This window comes from Pan troglodytes, chromosome 4, assembly GCF_028858775.2.
Source record: "Pan troglodytes isolate AG18354 chromosome 4, NHGRI_mPanTro3-v2.0_pri, whole genome shotgun sequence".
In the NCBI taxonomy this organism is placed as follows: Eukaryota; Metazoa; Chordata; class Mammalia; order Primates; family Hominidae; genus Pan; species Pan troglodytes.
In genome coordinates, this window is record NC_072402.2 from 86,792,928 (window position 1) to 86,812,965 (window position 20,038).

The following is a 20,038-nucleotide window of genomic DNA, read 5'->3' on the forward strand; positions in this document are numbered from 1 at the left end:
AGTGTGGGTACTCGTGCTGAGTTCCATCAGCCAGAAAATTGGCTGTTGAGGGGATTAAAGTGAAAGCAGATGTTTCACTAACACATCCTCAAACTGACAACTTACGACTAATGTAGGCCAGCAGAGTCACGTCTGCCTATTGACTACAGGAAGCTTTGACATACATAATTTAAAAATGTTTTGATTTTGTTGGTACCATGTTTCCATGATAAGAGGGAAGAAAAGATTCCGCAAAAGAAAAAGGCAGAAGGGAGACCTAAACCAAAGTTGAGTGATCCACCCCCAGAACCATACAGCAAATTGTATTTCATGGCTATACCCCCTTTGGCTCTGTTTCAAACTTTTATTTTTGTAAAATGTATTGCCAGGTATAGAGAACCAGGACAAAGTTATTTTTAAAACAATTTAATGTTCACAGTCTAACAAAACCAGAGAGAACTTATGTACCTACAAGTCAGTAACATTTCACAGATGATTTCTGTCCTGATTTCCACTGGCTGACACTTAAGACTTCTCAACAAATGTCTAATGTATGACATGAACAACTCTAAGTGGTCTCTTTTGAGGGGTCAAAAAAGTAACTAGGAAAACTAACCTCATTATTTGTCAACCATATTTTATGATTAAATCTATTTTTTATGTTCTCATCACTGTGGAAATAACCCATCATTTTTCTGTGTCTTATTGCCTGAAATTCAACGTGTGATACAAAGTCAATTTGATCATAATAAATCTTGATGCTTCCATTGTACTATATTAGATTGAAGATGGGGCTATATATGAGGGCATATGTGCATATTTCTGTTGTATTCAAATAAAATTATGGTCACTTTGTCTCATATTTAACAAGGGGCCATAGTATTTATTTACAATGAGTTTTAACAGCATGTAATTACTATTAATTACTCTTTTTGTTGCTCATGAGTCTCTATTCCATTCTATTTTTGTTTCAGAGAGATATTGTCAGATGTTCATTTCATTTGATTTTTAATTATTTTCTTCAATTTTGAAAAAAGAAAACAAAGATTTTGGATCTGAGGTAATTAACCTTCCAATTTAATTCTGATACTTGCTAGAACCATGAAAATTATAAAACTTTTATTTGGTATCTATTATGTTCAGTATGAGATCTATAAATGATATTTAGATACAAACATATTTTGCAAGATTTTGAAATACAAAATAGTGAATAAAATATGGACAAAAATATACCACAGGTAGAAAACTATGGGTCATAAAATAGTCAGCAGTTAATCAGAGTCATGTATTATTTAGAGAAGAAATCATTTTGTCATAGGTTGTGAAAGATCAAAAAATATTTTGGATTAATTGAGATAAGCTTTAAAGTTTAAGCAGATTATGGTGAAGGGAGATGAATGAAGACTAAGAAACATGTGTATAGAATCAATGGAGACATGGAAAGCCCAAAAACATAAGAAGCAGTTTATTTTGCATAGGTCCTGGACTTCATTAAAGGAATTAGAAAAAGATAAAGCATATTTTGAAAAGAAGGAAATCCTGTCATTTGCAACAACATGATGAAACTAGAGGACATTATGTTAAATGAAATAAAGCAGGCATAGAAATACAAATATTGTATGATCTCACTTATATGTGGAATCTAACAAAATTGAACTTATAAATCAGAGAGTAGAATGGTGGTTGCCAGGACTGGGGTGATCTGGGGAAACGTTGGTCAAGGGATTCAAAATTTCAGCTAGATACGACGTTAAGTTAGACAGTTACATTTGGGAGATCTACTTACAATATGGTGACTGCTATGAGTAACAGTGTCTGTACACCAAGTGAGTAGATTTGAAATTTTCTTACCTTACAAAAGTAATAAGTATGTGAGGTAATGGATATGTTAATTACCTTGACTTAACCTTTTGCAATGTATACATAATATTGAAAAATTGCATTGTACAACATAAACATACATATTTTTCATTCGTTAACTAAAAACATTTAAAAAGAAAAAAGATAAAGCTGAGAATGTTGAGTGAGGTTAGTTCAAGCAGAAAATTAAATATCAGGAAACTACAATTGAGGTGTGAAAAAAGACACTGACAAATTTGTTGCCATTGCTTCTCTTTGTTTGTTTGCTTGGAAAGTGACATATTATCAGACCCTATGGGAGAGCTATGAAAAAGAAATAAAAGAAGAGTTTTATGGATATTCTAGGCAAAACACACTGAGAACAGGAACAAGAGAATTGGCAGTAGTGCTGTACCAAAGAATAATATTGGTTGTGTTTTAGAATTGCCTTTGTATCTCCTTAAGGCAATAAAATGGAAAACATATGCTATTTTTTTGAATGAAAAGTGAGGTAAAAGTCTCAACTTAGCTATTTATCTAATTTGAATTAAAATATACACCATATCACAGTTAATATTGTACTGGTCATTGAGATCAAGTAATAAAAATATGATACCTAAATAATTTTCAGATACTGTGTCCTGTAAAGAACTTCAGTTTTCTGATTTACTTTTAAGAAAAAGAAAAGTCACATTAAAATAAAATGTCCCTTCGTCTTTGTCTCACTCTGACTTGATGATGAACAATAAATTTTTCTTAGAGAAGACTGAGTCTTATTTATGGTGTAAGGATGTGAAAATGGCCTCTTCCTTTCCATCACACATTGAGACATAACTCAAAGGCAGTCACTTTTCATATATGATCATATCAAATAACAGCTGTTGCGGCTCTCATTCCAAGGAGACTATCATCAGTATATTTCTCACAATTTAGTACACTGCAAGGGAAATTTTAAGGGTATACACAGAGTGAAAATACCTTGTCTTAGAATCAGAGCAATGAAAACAAAGGATTATTCTAAATAGCACTATTTTATTGTTATTCATAATACACATTATATTTTCCTTAATGAATATGCCTAAAATAAAGTAACCATATAGCTAGGCTTAAGAGAGTTTGGACAATTTAAAACAGAAGAAACTCTACAACTATTCAGTCAAAATTATAAGATATATTAGTTGGTGATGGTGAAGTGCAAGGGTGTAAGGCAAAATCAAAATTGATTTCAAGTTTTTGTATAACCAGGAAGATAAATGTGTCATTTTGTAACTGGGTAGCAAGAAAGCACAGACTGTTTTTGGATAAGGTATCTTCAGGAGTTTGATGACAAATTTCATGTTGAAGGTTTTTTGAATTTTAAATGCCATTTTGTTGTTAGAAAATACAAAAGAGGAAAACTTCATTATAAGTAAGAGCTTGATTAATGATTGTGGAAGAATTGTAGAGTACTTGTTAGGAACCAGTAATATCAAGATGACTAGAAAATCTACATTAGCTTGTTAGGATTTTAGCTTCATGGAGGCAAAACCTAACTATGTCAGATCATGAACATGGAGAACACGCCCCTTGTTTTCTTCTACAGCACTTATTTGGCACAAGGACATGGAATAAATATGAGAAAGTACTCTCTAGGAGACCCACAGAAAGAGCATTTTCCAAAAAAGTGGAGCTATTTAGATAAAAAAGTAGAGATAAAATGAAGTATGAAAATAAATAGAAGATGAGAAAAAGTAAAATGTGAGAATCGATATAAACAATAACCTTATATATACTGGTGCTATATTGCAGTTTTATGTCAATCAGTATGGAATGAAAGTACCAGATTTCACAATCACAAAAGATAGAAGGGTGATACAAAGAAGATGTGTGTTAAGATCCTTGAGGAATGAGTAAGACGGTCACTCTAATTGCATGAACAAATAATTACACAAAAGATCTCACATCTAGAATTGCCGCACCCCAGGTGCAGAATTAACTTTAGCATATTTATGTGATCTTGATAGGACAGTATTTTAGTTTTGTAGTCGCAGGACTGACTGCCAACATTTTAATTCATAGAATGTTTGCACAGGTTACTTACTGACTTATGGTTGAATTCAAACCATCAGTGTTGCTCTTTTGAGAAAGTTAAGAGAACAATTAAAAAGAAAATAACTCAAAAAGTAAAAACCAGAATATTTGGCACATGTTAAAGACCTAAAAACTTCTCTCAGACCAAAGTGCAAAAAAATGTTTTTATTCACATAGGGAGTCACTACTTTAATGAAAAGAAAACTAAGTCTTCTGCTATTGACCAAATGCCCATGGACACCTGGAATCAACCTGCTCTTGGAGTTCAATGAAGATTTTGTGTAGCAATCAGAGTCACAACCTGAAGAGTGTTATTAGTAATGATTTAAAAGGATATTTGAGCAAGGAAGGTGGGAAACAATTTTGTAGTAAGCCAAAATTCAAAATGCTAGATATCTTGGATTAATTTTGTTTGGGGTAAGCACAAAAATATGATATCACCAGATTGCCATTCGATTTATGTGGGCCTTAATCTAACACTGGTCCACCTCAAAGGGCATCTAAATGTTAGAAATAGTTTGTCAATTTAAGATAAAGGATATTAAAAGTTAAATGCCAGTTTTTAGCAACTATGTATATTAGTTTGTTCTCATACTGCTTTAAAGAAATACTTGAGACTAGGTAATTTATAAAGAAAAGAGGTTTATTTGGCTCATGTTTCTACAGGCTGGACAGGAAACATGGCTGAGGAGGCCTCAGGAAGCTTACAATCATGGTGGGAGGTGAAGGAGGAGCCAGCACTTCAATATGGCCAAAGCAGGAAGAAGAGAGGTGGGAGAGAGGTGCCACACACTTTTATTTTTATTTTTTTATTTTTATTATATATATATATATATATATTATACTTTAAGTTCTAGGGTACATGTGCACAACGTGTAGGTTTGTTATGTATGTATACATGTGCCATGTTGGTGTGCTGCACCCATTAACTCATCATTTACATTAGGTATATCTCCTAATGCTATCCCTCACCCCTACCCCTACCCCACAACAGGCCCCAGTATGTGATGTTCCCCTTCCTGTGTCCAAGTGTTCTCATTGTTCAATTCCCACCTATGAGTGAGAACATGCAGTGTTCAGTTTTTTGTCTTTGCAATAGTTTACTCAGAATGATGGTTTCCAGCTTCATCCATGTCCCTACAAACGACATGAACTCATCGTTTTTTATGGCTGCATAGTATTCCATGGTGTATATGTGCCACATTTTCTGAATCCAGTCTATCATTTTTGGACATTTGGGTTGGTTCCAAGTCTTTGCTATTGTGAGTAGTGCTGCAATAAACATACGGCTACACACTTTTAAACAACCAGATCTCATGAGAACTCTATCACAAGAACAGCGCTGGGGAATGGTGCTGAACAATCAGGAACTGCCCCGATGATCCAATCGCCTCCCACTAGGTCAACCTCCAACACTGGGGATTACAATTGAACATGAGACTTGGGTGGGGGCACAGTTCCAAACCATATCACTATGTATGTCTCATAAAGCCACTTTTAAGTATGTCCTTGAAGAATCTTTCTTCCCCCACTTATGGTAAAGAATAGATTCAGCTATAGAATGCCAGAATTTTTTGGTTTTGTTTTGCTTAATTCTGCTGTCTTAGAAATTCTTGGGGCAGCATTACAATTACAGTGTTTTTTCTGATCTCAGCAATACCAGTGGATAGTAGAAATACAGGATGACCCAACACGGTGCTTCTCAGTTTTTCTGATTTCATGGCACATGTAGAAAATATTATTTGTAAAATGGGTATAGCATGTCAAGGTAAGGCAAGAAAGTGGATTGTGTCCAAAGGAGACTGGCCAGTGGACTTGAGTTAGCTCAGACCATGTCTGTCTGACTAAAAGAACTGAGTGTGTTGACATTACAGCACATCAGCAATCCATTTGATGCCTAACATTGTGATTTTAAAAACAACATTTTGTCCCAGAGATATGCCCTACCTATAGATGCTCCAAAGCCAGAATAAACATAATGTCATCACCCTGATGAAAAATAGGGTGGAGATAATAATCACATCTGCAGAAAAGACAAGTATACATAATTTTCACTGGCAATGAATGATCAATTATGGGGATTTTGAAAAGAAGGAAACAAGAAAGTTATATTATTTATTTGATTCATATAAGAATAAATCCTACCAAATAACTTTAGTTTTGAAACACATACCAGAATTGAGCCATTAATCTAAATCTTAGGTCCTGTCCAATTTTTGAGATAAGTTGAGAGAACTTGAATGAAAAGGAACTGACGTACACTTGAAGGATTCCAATGTAACATCATAATTTTGTTCTGGAAAACTTCCCTCCAGATTATTTTAAGAAAACTGTGGCATGTAAACTGGTGACAATAGCCTGCTTAGGCAAAAAGATATGTCTAAGCATTTCAGAAATTTTGAATCTGAAATCCATGGAAATAGCAATTACTCCCATTTATGACTGCTTTAATTCCTTTGTATATAATGTTCTTCCATAAATCAAGAATGTTATTTTTAAGATTGCCGTAATAATAGTAAGTCATTTCTTTTAGGATTGTTGCTTTTTATGTTTACTTTTAAAACACTTGTTTACCTATAGATATAAAAATAGGGTAATATGTTTTGAAGTGTTTATAACTTTGCTTTTCATATTTAAGTTTAAACTACTGAAAGATGATTGTTATACATCTTGACAATTCTTATTATTTGATCATTCACATATATGCTGACTTTATTTTGTCAAATTCCAAAAAGGCATATTGAGATTTTCACTAAAAGTTTTTCCAGTCTGTAGTCCAATTTTGGAATAATTCACATGCTTTCCTGTACATGAGCATGATGTATCTCTCATTAATTTAGCTTGTTTATTATGTATTTTTATAAAATGCTATATTGTTGTTAAAAGAGTTTCTTAATGTACCTTGTTAAAAATATTCTTTAGTACATTGAACTTTTGTTGTATTTGTGCAACTATTGGCCATTATTATATCATCATTTAAACTAAGCTAATTTTTTTTTTTTTGAGATGGAGTTTTGCTCTGTCACCCATGCTGGAGTTCAGTGGAGCGATCTCGGCTCACAGCAAACTCCGCCTCCTACGTTCATGCCATTCTCCTGCCTCAGCCTCCCCAGCAGCTGGGAATACAGGCACCTGCTGCCACGCCCAGCTAATTTTTTTTTTTTGTATTTTTAGTAGAGATGGAGTTTCACCATGTTAGTCAGGATGGTCTCCATCTCTTGAGCTTATGATCCGTCTGCCTCGGCCTCCCAGAGTGCTGGGATTACAGGTGTGAGCCACCGCACCCGGCCAAACTATGCTAATTTTATGTTAGATGTATGCACAAGTGAAATCTATTTTGGGAGTATTTATTTTATTTCAATAAAATTTGTAGAAATCCCTCCTGTTAATTCTAATAATTTGTTATTCTGATTTTATTTTTTGGATTTCAAATGTGTACTAAATTTTTTCAAATACATTTTCTTCACCTTCAGAGGTGATCACATGAATTAACATGGTGATTTAAAATGATTTATTGGTACGCTAAGCTAATATTCCTTGAGTAAATATCGTGCTTGATATTTTAAAATTTAAATACTTCAAAATCACTACTGTTAATCCCCTCCAATTAAAAGACACTACAAATACTTAAGTCTGATCACCTCCAACTAGTTTATGTTTTTGTTATACATCATTGTAGTATTACTTACTACACTTTTTAACCTCACAATTATAAATATCATTGTTATTCTTCCTCCCTCCTCATCATCATTTGTATACTTGTATTATTCAGTCAGTATATAAATTTAGGCACTTCCTGTAGTGCGTTCATTAAATTATCTTTCTTTAATATTATCTTGACAAAAATAAAGTGGTTTTGATTATTTGCAGTGTATTTTTTACCCTCATGATTGACAAATAATTTCAGGAGCAGATAATCTAAGTAGACAGTTATTTATTCTCAGCTCTTTACAGTTATTATCCTACTTTTCCTTTATATTATCGCTTTTAAAAACTTCCTGGCCATCACATTGTTTTTTGTTGTGGTGGTGGTTAATCTTCCTTTTTTCCCTGATTGATTTTAATGTAGTATTTTTGCCTTCATTTTGATAATGTTTCAGCTTAGATTTGTACACAAAATAGTTGATTTTTATTTATTTTCTAGTTGATTTTTTATTCATTTTATTTTTATTTATTTTCTATTTATGTTCTTTTAGCTCTAGTTTCGTATCTTTTATTCAGTCTGGAAAATTCACACACTGATTCACTTTCCCTTTCAAGCCTTTTCAATTCCTAATCCTTTTCGTCTGACTATTCTTTCATATTTAAAGTTTTTTATTTTCTTCAAAGTGTATTGTCGATAATCTTTTAAAATATATTGTCAATTAACAGAATTTTTATTCCTTTGTGACTAATCTGGTGCTTTATCCATTAATTGATGTTTGTTTCTGAGTTAATTTTTCATATCCAGAATTATATACTTTTTTCTACTTCTTGGTCATTGTAAGTGGTTCTATTTTCTCAAGTTGTCAACAAAATTTGTTATATATTTACTTGGTTTATCCATGGTAATTTTATATCCTATTTTTGAAAATAAAGGCTTTGACAGCTTTGAGCACAAACACATTCCTGTTTATTCGTTATATTAATTCTTAGGCATAATAATCTGATTTTTGATTAGTGAACTATTATTAGATCATGTTTAATTAAATTTAGCAGGTGAGAATCTATAGTTTCTGCTTTGAGGATTTATTGTTTAATCCAGGGAAGTCTTTCACTTGTGTCTGTTAAGCACCGGAGTTACAAAGTGCCTGGAAGAATTTCATCTCTCAGCCCGAGAATAATGTAAATTCATGAATGGACAAACTAGCTCCTTCCTGGTTGAAAGTCTATGGAGAAAGATAGTGGGACATGTGTGACAGACAATGACTTCTTTCATAAGTGTTTTAAAAGGATAAATAATATGAACCTGTGTGCTAAAGCATTTCTGGGTATATCTGGCCTGCAGTTTCTCCCATTAACTCTGGGAAAGTTAATGTAGATAACTAATCACATAATTTCATACAAATATTGTGTTTTATTTTCTTACTCATCAGCATTACTATCTGGAACAAACCAAGAGTTGGAAATACAGCAAGCTGTTACTCTCAGTGTCCAGCATTAGCTGGTCTGGGACCGGGGCGTCTATCTGCCTTTACTGCTATCCTTATTGCAACTATCCTAGAAGGTAGGGCATCCCAAGAGTAGACTAGAATCCTGCACTCAGCATTTGGAAGACAAAGCCATGTTATATGTTCCTGATCTCAAATCATGGTAATAGAACTCACAGATCCGTGTTGAGATGCACTCAGCTTAATCAGGTTCAGATACTGAAAAGCAGGATTTGGCTTTAAAGATTGAGTTTTCAGGAAGGATTCATTAAGCCCAGGCCAGTGCATATTTGATTTATAAAATGAATAGTTTCCAGAAAGCCTTCCAATTTACCTGAGAGAACCATGAAGGAGCTGATATAGTTCTCCATTAAGAGAGGGTTTCTGTAGAAGAAGCTAGAAAGAATTGGAGCCCAAGTAAACTCCTAGTTTAGGGGCAGGAAAAAACACTCTGGAGTTATAGCAAAACTTTAGACAAATTTCTTAAGGCTAAGAAGTTAAGAATAAGCACAAAATAAATGCTGCCTCTGAAAAAAATTATGATAATTACTTGATCAGTAGGAAAAGAAACATGGAGATAGATTGTAGTTATTACAGGAATGCAACAGATTCTCCCTGTGAGCTCTGACTAGGCAACTTCAGCAATGAAAGTTGCTGATACAAAAAATAATAATCTAACAGCTTTCTTGATTGAAGTAGAAACTATTTTAAAAAAGCAGAGAGTCATAGGATGACATAAAGAAGAGACATTCTCACCTTATTCTATACTAAGAGAAAGTCACTATCTCTATAATTCTCTTACAGGATCTTAGAGAATTTCAGTAAATTTCCAAAGTTCTTTTATTTAGGATGTGAATAGAAGACCTTGAAATTAGCTGAAAGCTCCAGACTACGCTCTCTTTATCGTTAGTTTTACTGAGCCCCAGAAGAATTCACTGATATTGTAAAGCCAATGTTATAAATAAGAATATTCTACAAGTCATTAATTGATGAAAACATAACTTGGGGTGAAATGTAAAACTACTTTTAAAAGTAACACAAAAATTATCCTTTTATATCAAATACTATTTTAAATAGCAATTTATTATAAATATGTAAAATAATAGTTCTCAGAGATTAAATATGTCTCTCGAATTCATAATACATACTTATCATGGCAAAGCAAAATTTTGAAAGGATGAATACAGTTTGTTATTTTTCCCCTTCTGGGTTGCCTAATAACTAGGTTGTTGACTGAAGTGACTGGTAGTTTTATTTATTAAGCAAACATAACCTAAATACCATGGAAAAGAACATCAAGTGTTTCCAGAAAGCAGATTTTAGAGCTGAATGTCTGATGCTAATGCTTCTGTTTTTCTCTCCTTTAAGGCGTCTACTCTGGAACATTTGAAAGCGTTAAATTCATAACCAAAGATAGAGAGCAAACATGGAAAGCAATGGTTTCCAAATTTTATTACGCATTTTAAACTAAGTAGTATAATTGCTGAAGAAAAATCAAGCTGCCTGCAAATTGATAGGATACAGGACTGATATGGTCACTTTCTGGCATTCTTATATATTCATCAATTTTAAACATTTGATGAATATGTAACACAACTGGATTTTAATACCAATAAATGATTTTTATCACATATTGCTCTATACCACATATCCACTTCTCATAAAACTTCATGAGACATATACAATTATTATCTCCATTTCAGAGATGAAAAACCTAAGACTGAGTGGTTAAATAATTCATTTATAGTCACATGTTTATGACATAGCAGAGCTAAGCTGTTAACATAGTTAACCACTATTCTATATCCCTTCTCTAAAAATACTTGCCTTATTAGGAAAAGAATAATTAATGCAAAAAAAATCTACATGTTGAAGCACTTTGCCAAAACTGTCTCATTATTATCAAAATAAATATATTTAATTATATGATACTTTATGAAAAGAAATCTAAATGTGAATTTTATCCATACATATATTTGATAAATTTTTTTGTATTTCTCCTTTGATTTGGTAATGAGAGGAAAACACTGGAGAAAAAATGACTTAAAATAGTTTATTCAAAATATGCAGAGAATGATCAGTGCTCCATTTATAAAAAGAAATAATGTAAGAACTTTTAATTTCCAACAAATTGAAATATTTGTTTCAATTATTAAAATAAAGTATGCCCTAAACTCATTTAAAAGTGCATATCTAATTTAAATATTTCATTTAGATATATAACTTGTTTTTCATTGGTACCATTTAAAATATTAACATTTATAAGCATATGAAAATATTAGCTATTACATATGACCCTTCAGGGATATTTTATTTTTTTCACAGAAGCATGCACCACCTGTCTTTTTCACTTGTGATATCTCTGAGGTATAACCTATGATAACTGATATATACCTATTAGAATGGCTAAAACAAAACAAAACAAAATGAAACAACCCTAGTAATACAAAATGTTACCAAAAGCTGACAAGAATGTAGAACAACTGTTTGCCATACTTTTTGGTAAGAATAGAAAATGGTATACCCAACATGGAAATCAGTTCATCAGTTGTTTATAAAGTCAAGCATGTACTTACAATGTGACCAGAAATTCCACTGAGACAAAAACAAAATTATGTCACACAAAAACCTGTATTTGAATGTTCATAGAAACATTATTTCCTCCTCCAAACTGGAGATAAGATAAATGTCTTTCGAAAAAAGAATAAATAAGCAACTGTAGTACATACATTCATTGGAATACCATTCAGCAACAAAAAAGAAACAAAATATGGGCACAGACAATGACTTGGAAGAGGGCATATTTATGGGAAAATGGTGCTGATAGACTTGGCCAATGCAGGGCTGTCAGAAACCTTCAATCTGTAAAAAAGGTAGTATCTGCAAAGCACAATAAAGCAAAGTGCATTAAAGTAAGGTGTGCTTGTATGACTTGTGGTTTTAAGTTACACCTCCCTAATCACTAACAGTTTTGTGTAACTTAGCAGATTACATAATGCTAAATTGAAGAAGGCAAACTCAAAATGTTGAATATGGTATAATTCAATTTTTATGAATTTCCAGAAATGACAACTCTATAGAAATGGAGAACAATCAGTGTTGCCAGGGGTCAGCAGTGAAGGGAGAGTTTGACTGTGAAGAGTTAAGATGAATGAGTATTTGGGGTGAAGAAATTTTTCTGTATCTGGGTTTATGGTGATGGAGACATGAATCTCTGCATGCATTAAAACTCACAGAAGGCCGGGCGCCGTGGCTCACGTCCGGAATCCCAGCACTTTGGGAGGCCAAGGCGGGCGGATCACGAGGTCAGGAGATTGAGACCATCCTGGCTAATACGGTGAAGCCAGTTTCTATTAAAAATACAAAACATTAACCGGGCGCGGTGGCACGCGCCTGTAGTCCCAGCTACTCTGGAGGTTGAGGCAGGAGAATCACTTGAGTCTGGGAGGTGGAGCTTGCAGTGAGCCAAGATCGCGACACAGCACTCCAGCCTGGGTGACAGAGTGAGACTCCGTCACAAAACAAAAACAAAAACTGCAACAACAAAAACTCACAGAGGCCAGGCACAGTGGCTCATGCCTGTAATCCCAACACTTTGGGAGGTCGAGGCGGGTGGATCACCTGAGGCTAGGAGTTTGAGACCAGCCTGGCCAGCATGGCAAAACCCCATCTCTACTAAAACTATAAAAATTAGCCAGGCGTGGTGTCAGGTTCCTGTAATCCCAGCTACTCGGGAAACCAAGGCAAGAGAACTGCTCGAACCTGGGAGGCAGAGATTGCAGTGAGCCGAGATTGCTCCACTGCACTTCGGCCTGGGTGACAGAGCAAGACTCCCTCTCAAAAAAAAAACAAACAAACAAAAAAAAAAACGCAGAATTTCATGCCAACCTAAAAAGAATAATATGCTAACCATAAAAGAATAATGTCATTTTAAACTATCATTTAAAAATTAAAATAATATTTTAAGGAATTTGAGTATAAAATTGACATATATGCATAGTATAAAGCATTGATCTGTCCTCATTCATGTAGATTATGTCTACTAGAAAATTCATATTTTTAATTTTAGTATGTTTCATTTGACTTGACAGTATAGGAGTAGTATTCTGCATTAGATTTTCCAGCTCTAAATTCAGCCTATGTACAAATTAATGTGTTTTGGAATGAAAAAATTGCACAGATGTCATTTTCCTCAAAAGCAAGCAAACTATGAATGTAAATAATGCAGTGTTTTGGTTTGGAGCTTCCAGAATCACTTGGAATCTGAGATATTGAAATGTCAACAGTTTGAGACCATTTTCTGCCATAAAAATGAGTAGACTGATAGCCACTTTTCTTATTTGTTACTTTGATTAACTTTTTACAAAATCCTTATTAATAAAATTTAGCAGAGTTTTCTGTATCTGTGATTGTTGTGACATTATACTGTTTTGAAAAAAACCCAAATATTACAGTTATGTCAGATTTATTATGCATAATTATTGTTATTACTGACAGTATATGGGAATATCAAGGATATTATACAGGAATATAAAGGTGAAAAAAATAAAGTCAGAATACAGTTGCAGGCATTATTCATATATATCGAGGGTTCGATTCCAAACCACCACAATAAAATGAAAATGACAATACAGCAAGGCACACAAGTTTTTTTTTGGTTTCCCAGTACACATAAAAAGCTGTTTACATATGTGTGCACGTGTCTTTATAGCAGCATGATTTATAATCCTTTGGGTATATACCCCGTAATGGGATGGCTGGGTCAAATGGTATTTCTAGTTCTAGATCCTTGAGCAATAACAAAGACTTGGAACCAAGCCAGATGTCCATCAATGATAGACTGGATTAAAAAAAATGTGGCACATATACACCATGGAATTCTATGCAGCCATAAAAAAGGATGAGTTCATGTCCTTTGTAGGGATGTAGATGAAGCTGGAAACCATCATTATGAGCAAACTATCGCAAGGACAAGAAACCAAACACCGCATGTTCTCACTTACAGGTGGGAATTGAACAATGAGAACACTTGGACACAGAAAGGGGAACATCACACACCGGGGCCTGTGGTGGGGTGGGGATGTGGGGAGGGAGAGCATTAGGAGATATACCTAATGCAAATGACAAGTTAATGAGTGCAGCACACCAACATGGCACATGTATACATACATAACAAACCTGCATGTTGTGCACATGTACCCTAGAACTTAAAGTATAATGAAATAAAATAAAATAAAAAAATAAAAAACAAAAAACAAAACAAAAAAGCCGTTTACATTGCATTGTATTTTATTAAGTGTGCAATAATATTATGTCTAAAACAACCAATGCACATACCTTAATTAAAAATACTTTACTACTTGAAAATGACAGCAATCATTTGAGTCTTCAGCAAGTTGTAATCTTTTTGTTGGTGGAGAGTCTTTCCTCAGTGTGACAGCTGCTGAATGATCAGAGTGGTGGTTGCTGAAGGTCAGAGAGACACAGCATCTTCATCAGAAGCAAACATCATCTCAAAAACACTTTCTTGGCTTACCTATCAAAAGCAACTCTTTATCTATTCAAATTTAATCATGAGATGACAGCAGTTCGGTCCTATCTTCAGGCTCCTCTTCTAATTTTAATTCTCTTGCTATGTTCACCACATCTGCAGCTACTTCCTACACGGAAGTCTTGAATACCTCAAAGGAATCCATGAGGACTGGAAACAACTTCTTCAAAACTACTGTTAATGTTGATAATTTGACCTTGTCTAATGAATCACAAATATCCTTACTGACATTAAGAACGTTGAATCCTTTCCCAAAATATTTCAAAGGACATGGCCCAGATCCTTCAGAAGAATCAGTATTCTCTGGTAGCCATAGCCTTGGAAGATGTATTTATTAAATAATAAGAATTTAAAATCAAAATTACTCCTTGATTCATGGGCTTCACAATGGACGTTGGGTTAGCAGGCATGAAAATAAGATTAATCAGCTGGGCTCATGCCTGTAAACCCAGCAGTTTGGGAGTCCGAGGTGGGTGGATCATTTTAGGTCAGGAGTTTGAGACCAGCCTGGCCAACATGGTGAAACCCTGCCTCTACTAAAAATACAAAAATTAGCCAGATATGATGGCAGGCGCCTGTAATCTCAGCTACTTGGGAGTCTGAGGCAGAATAATCGCTTGAACTCAGGAAGTGGAGGTTGCAGTGAGCTGAGATAGCTCCACCTTACTCCAGCCAGGTGACAGAGCGAGACTGTCTCAAAAAAAAAAAAAAAAAAAAGGAAAAAAAGATAAATTTCCTTGTACAACTCCATCATAGCTCTGTGTTGTTTATGTTTGGTGTCTTATATGGCTGTAGTTATGGGACCACAAAATAATTACAATAGTAACATCAAAGACTGCTGATCACCGATCACCATAACGAATACAGCAATAATGAAAACATTTGAAATATTATTAAAATTACCAAAATGTGACACAGAAAACACGAAGTGAGCACATGCTATTGTAAAAACGATGCAAATAGACTTGCTCAATACAGGGTTGTCAGAAATCTTCAATTTGGAAAAAATGTAATATCTGCAAAGCAAGATAAAGTGCATTAAAATAAGGTTTGCCTGTATTACTTGTGGTTTTAAGTTACACCTCCCTAATCACTAAGAATTTTGTGTACTTTTCATGTACTTACTTGCTATCATCTTTCTTCTTTGGTGAAGTATCTGCTCAAACTTTGGCTCACATTTTTAATGCTTTTGTGTGTGTGTGTTTGCATTGACAAATTTGAGAGTTTTTTCACTTTTTCAACACAAGTTATTTACTAAATATGAGATATGCAAATTTTCTCCCAGCCCGGCTTGTCCTTTTATTTACCTTTGTAAATCATATAATACATGTAGATTAATACATATGAGACAGCTTATTGTAGATTAAGCAATACTATATTTTCCTGTAGATATACCTGTTTTATTCATTTAAATACCAATGTCTATAAATACTATTCCTGGAGAATTACTGTGTAGGTTGGAATTTTGCATTTAGTTTAGAAGCCATATGACTAAAGGTTAATTGATTTAATGTCTTTTTGCCATCGTGAACTTATATACAAAATGGAATAAAAATAGTGACTAAATTATAAGGCTATTGAAATAATGTATATAAAGGTACTTAGCATAAAGCATAGCCTAAAATGCGTCCTCTATGGTTAAATATTAGTAGTGAGCTTTAAAAATAACTTTATGAAGTAAGATAAACTTGACTCTTTTTCTGACTTTATCTCGTATTTTAAAATATTTCCAGGCTTACTCCTTTGTTGTGTTATTCTGTTTTTATTTTAACTTTACTGAATATCTTACTACCAGCCATTTATTAAATTGCTGCCACAATATATCAAGGAAATTCTATGGTAACCACATTGTGTATAGCACTATTTCACATCTTGAGAACATTAAGCCCACTCAGTTAATTCCACATTTATTCATATGTTTTTAATGCACCTCATTTCTTTTTTATCAGTACTGCTATCTTATCAGTACTGCTATCTTATCAGTACTACTATTACTTTTAGTTCCTACAACTCAACATGAACTGTATTTGTTTCTTTTGGTTTTTGTATTTCCTAGAATAATCATGTAATAATGGCTGTTTTGCTCCCCCCATCCATTTTTAGACAGTTGTTTTATACATGAGCAACAGATCTTTTTTCCACAAATAATTCTTATTGTTTTTGGGTAGAGGGTGTTTCATTTCAGAGCTTCTCAGAACTACAAAGGAGATGCAAGTGGGTTGAAAAAAGATTTCTCCTGAAGTTCTGATGTGTTATTTACTGAGGAAAGCCTTCTAGACTATGGTAAGTGATGAATATGATATTTTAAGATTAATTATGTTTCATGTTAAAATGAATAAAAATTATTATTGTTACATAATTAAAACTGGCAAAACCATCTATCAATTTAGGTCTAAAGTATAAAAAGTAAAAAGATAAAGGTGATTTTACTACCCTACTTAAGATTTCAGATTATTTATTTTCTGTGTCTTTACGTGTGGCTGCGAATGAAATTTAAGCTGATGCTATCTCTGAAATCCTTACTCATTGGGTTCTCATTTACAATTGTTTGTATTGTTCTTGAGTGGCAAAGCGTCAGTTTAAGCCTCAAAGTGTCCTATGCCCCAGCCAGAAAAGCACTGAAGGTGGTATATTTCCTGTTTGTTGTTTAGCCCCCTGATAATCTCCCCTGTTTGCACTCCTTTGTCATCTGTTCTAGGAAACGTCAGATGGAAATTGCTTCCTGAAAACCTTCTATCATTATTTTCCTTCTGATTTTCTTCTGATTCAAATAACGAAATTTCGGTTTTCCAGAAGGCAGGCACTGAGATGGAATTAGAATAGCCAATGTATCATCAATTTATTTTACCAGTGTCTCACTGTCTTCAGTGTACAGATCTTTCACCACCTTGGTTATATTTATTACTAAATATTTTACCATTTTTATGCTATTGTATATAGAATTGACTTTTTTCTTTCTTTTCCAGATTTTTTTGTTAGTGTATAGAACCAAAAAAAATTTCTGAGTTAATATTATATCCTGCTACTTTACTGCATTTCTATGTTAGTTCTAATAATTTTGGTGAAGTCTACAGGGTTCAAAATTGAATAAGACACAAATAAATGGAACAATCTCATGTTCATGGGTTGAATGCATCTTTATTAAATTCCAAAAAGATTTTTTACAGAAATAGAAAAAAAAAATTCTAAAATTCACATGGAATAAAAAAAAACCTCAAACACCCAAATAAATCTTGAGAAATAGGAACAAAGGTGGAAGCACCATACTTTCTAATGCCAAATGATATTTCAAAGTTATAGTAATCAAAACAGTCAGTTCTAGCATAAAAACAGACATAGAACCATGTGGAACATAATTGAGAATACAGAAATAAACTCATGCATATAGAGTCAACCAGTCTTTGACAATGACACCAAGAATATATTAGGGGAAAGGATAGTCTCTTTAATAAATTATATTGGCAAAAACTGATGTCCATATGCAAAAATATAAAATTGGACATTTGTCCAACTGCATATACAAAAATCACCTCAAAATGGATTAAAGACTTAAATATAAGATCTAAAATCATAAAACCCCCAAATAAAAAGTAGGAAAGAAAAGCTCCTTAATTTTGTTCTTGACAGTGATTTTTTGGATATCACATCAAAAGCATAGGCAACAAAAGCAAAAGTAGAAAAATGGAACTATATCAGATAAAAATCTTCTGCAGAGCAAAAGAAACAACCAACAAAATAAAATGATAGCCTGTGGGATGGGGGAAAATATTTGCAAACCATAAATCTGATTATGAGTTAATACTCAGAATATATGAGGAACTCATGCAACTCAAGAGAAAAACAAACAATGACAAAACTGAAACAAACCAATTAAAAATGGGCAAAGAAATTGAAGGACATTTTCTTTAAGAAGACATACATGTGACCAGCAGGTATACAAAAAGGTACTCAATATTACTCATTATCAGAGAAATGTAACAAAACTACAATGAGATATTACCTCACAATTGTTAGGATGGCTGTAATAAACAAGAAGAGCTCACAAGTGTTGGCAAGGATGTGGAGGAAAGAGAAGCTTCATACATTGTTGGTGGGAACGTAAATTGGAACAGCCATTATGGAAAACAGTTTGCAAGTTCCTCAAAAGATTAAACTAGCATGAGAATTTAGTAGTTCTAAAAATGGAGCTACTATATGATTCGGGAATCCCACTTCTAGGTATATATCCAAAAGAAATAAAATTAGTATCTCAAAGAGATATCTGCACCCCATATTCATTGTAGCATTATTCCCAATAGTCAAGATACAGAAACCTGTGTGTCCGCAACAGATGAATAGATAAAAAATATATATAATATATAAATAAAATTGTGTATATTTATGTGCAAACACACTATATATATATATGATATGTCATTGTGTGTGTGTTTGTGTGTGTGTGTGAAATGAAACATTCTTCACCCATTAAAAAAAAAAAAGAAAATCCTGCCTGTATGAATGTAAAGAACATTATGCTAAGTGAAATAAGCCAGCCACAGAAAGACAAATACTGTATTATGTCTCTAATATATGGAGTTTAATAGTCTAAATCACAGAATCAGAGAGTGGATTGATGGTTACCAGGAGTTCGGGTTTGGAAGAAATGGGGAGATGATCAAATGTTACAAACTTTGAGTTATAAGATGAATAAGTACAGGAGATCTAATGTAGTGTGTGGTTACTTAGTTAATAATACTGCATTCTTTACTTGAAATTTGCTAACAGAGAAGATCTTAAGTATCCTCACCATACACACATAAATGCACACACACAGGCAAGATATCTATGTTTGATGACAGATGAGTTGGTCAATTTGATTGTGATAATCATTACACATCACTACAACGTATGTAGATATCACCTCATCACACTATAGACCCTGAGAATACACAATTTTTATTTGTCGATTATACTCCAAAAAGTCTGAGGAAAAACACAATTGCAAAATTACAGTGGGTAGTAACACTTGTGAAAAAAATGAAAGAAAAATAGGTAGAATTGGGCAACGCCAACAATGAGACCATGACCCTGGCCCCAAAAATTCTGAGCCAGTCCAATGGACAGTCTTCAGAGCAAATATTGTTCCTTAAAGCAGCTCCTGTTTGGAGTGGAAAAAGGCAAATCGTTTTAATATCATCTTGGTCAGCCATTGGCTGGGGCCTCCTTGATACCTGCATGGATGCTGCTGGAAGGCATAGGAAGATTCTCAAAGTTCTGAGCACTGGAGACTTTGAGCTAATATGCACTTTTCAGGTGGACAGAGGCTTTCTTGAATGAGATGATCTAAGCGGTGTTTTTGCTTCTCCGTTTGTGCCATGGCAAGCAAATAAATACAGTTTAACTTTTAGTTAATTGCTTTAACTGACATTAAGGGGTAATATGAATAACATTGGACATTAATGCTTGTCAAAATCAACTTATATTCATGTTA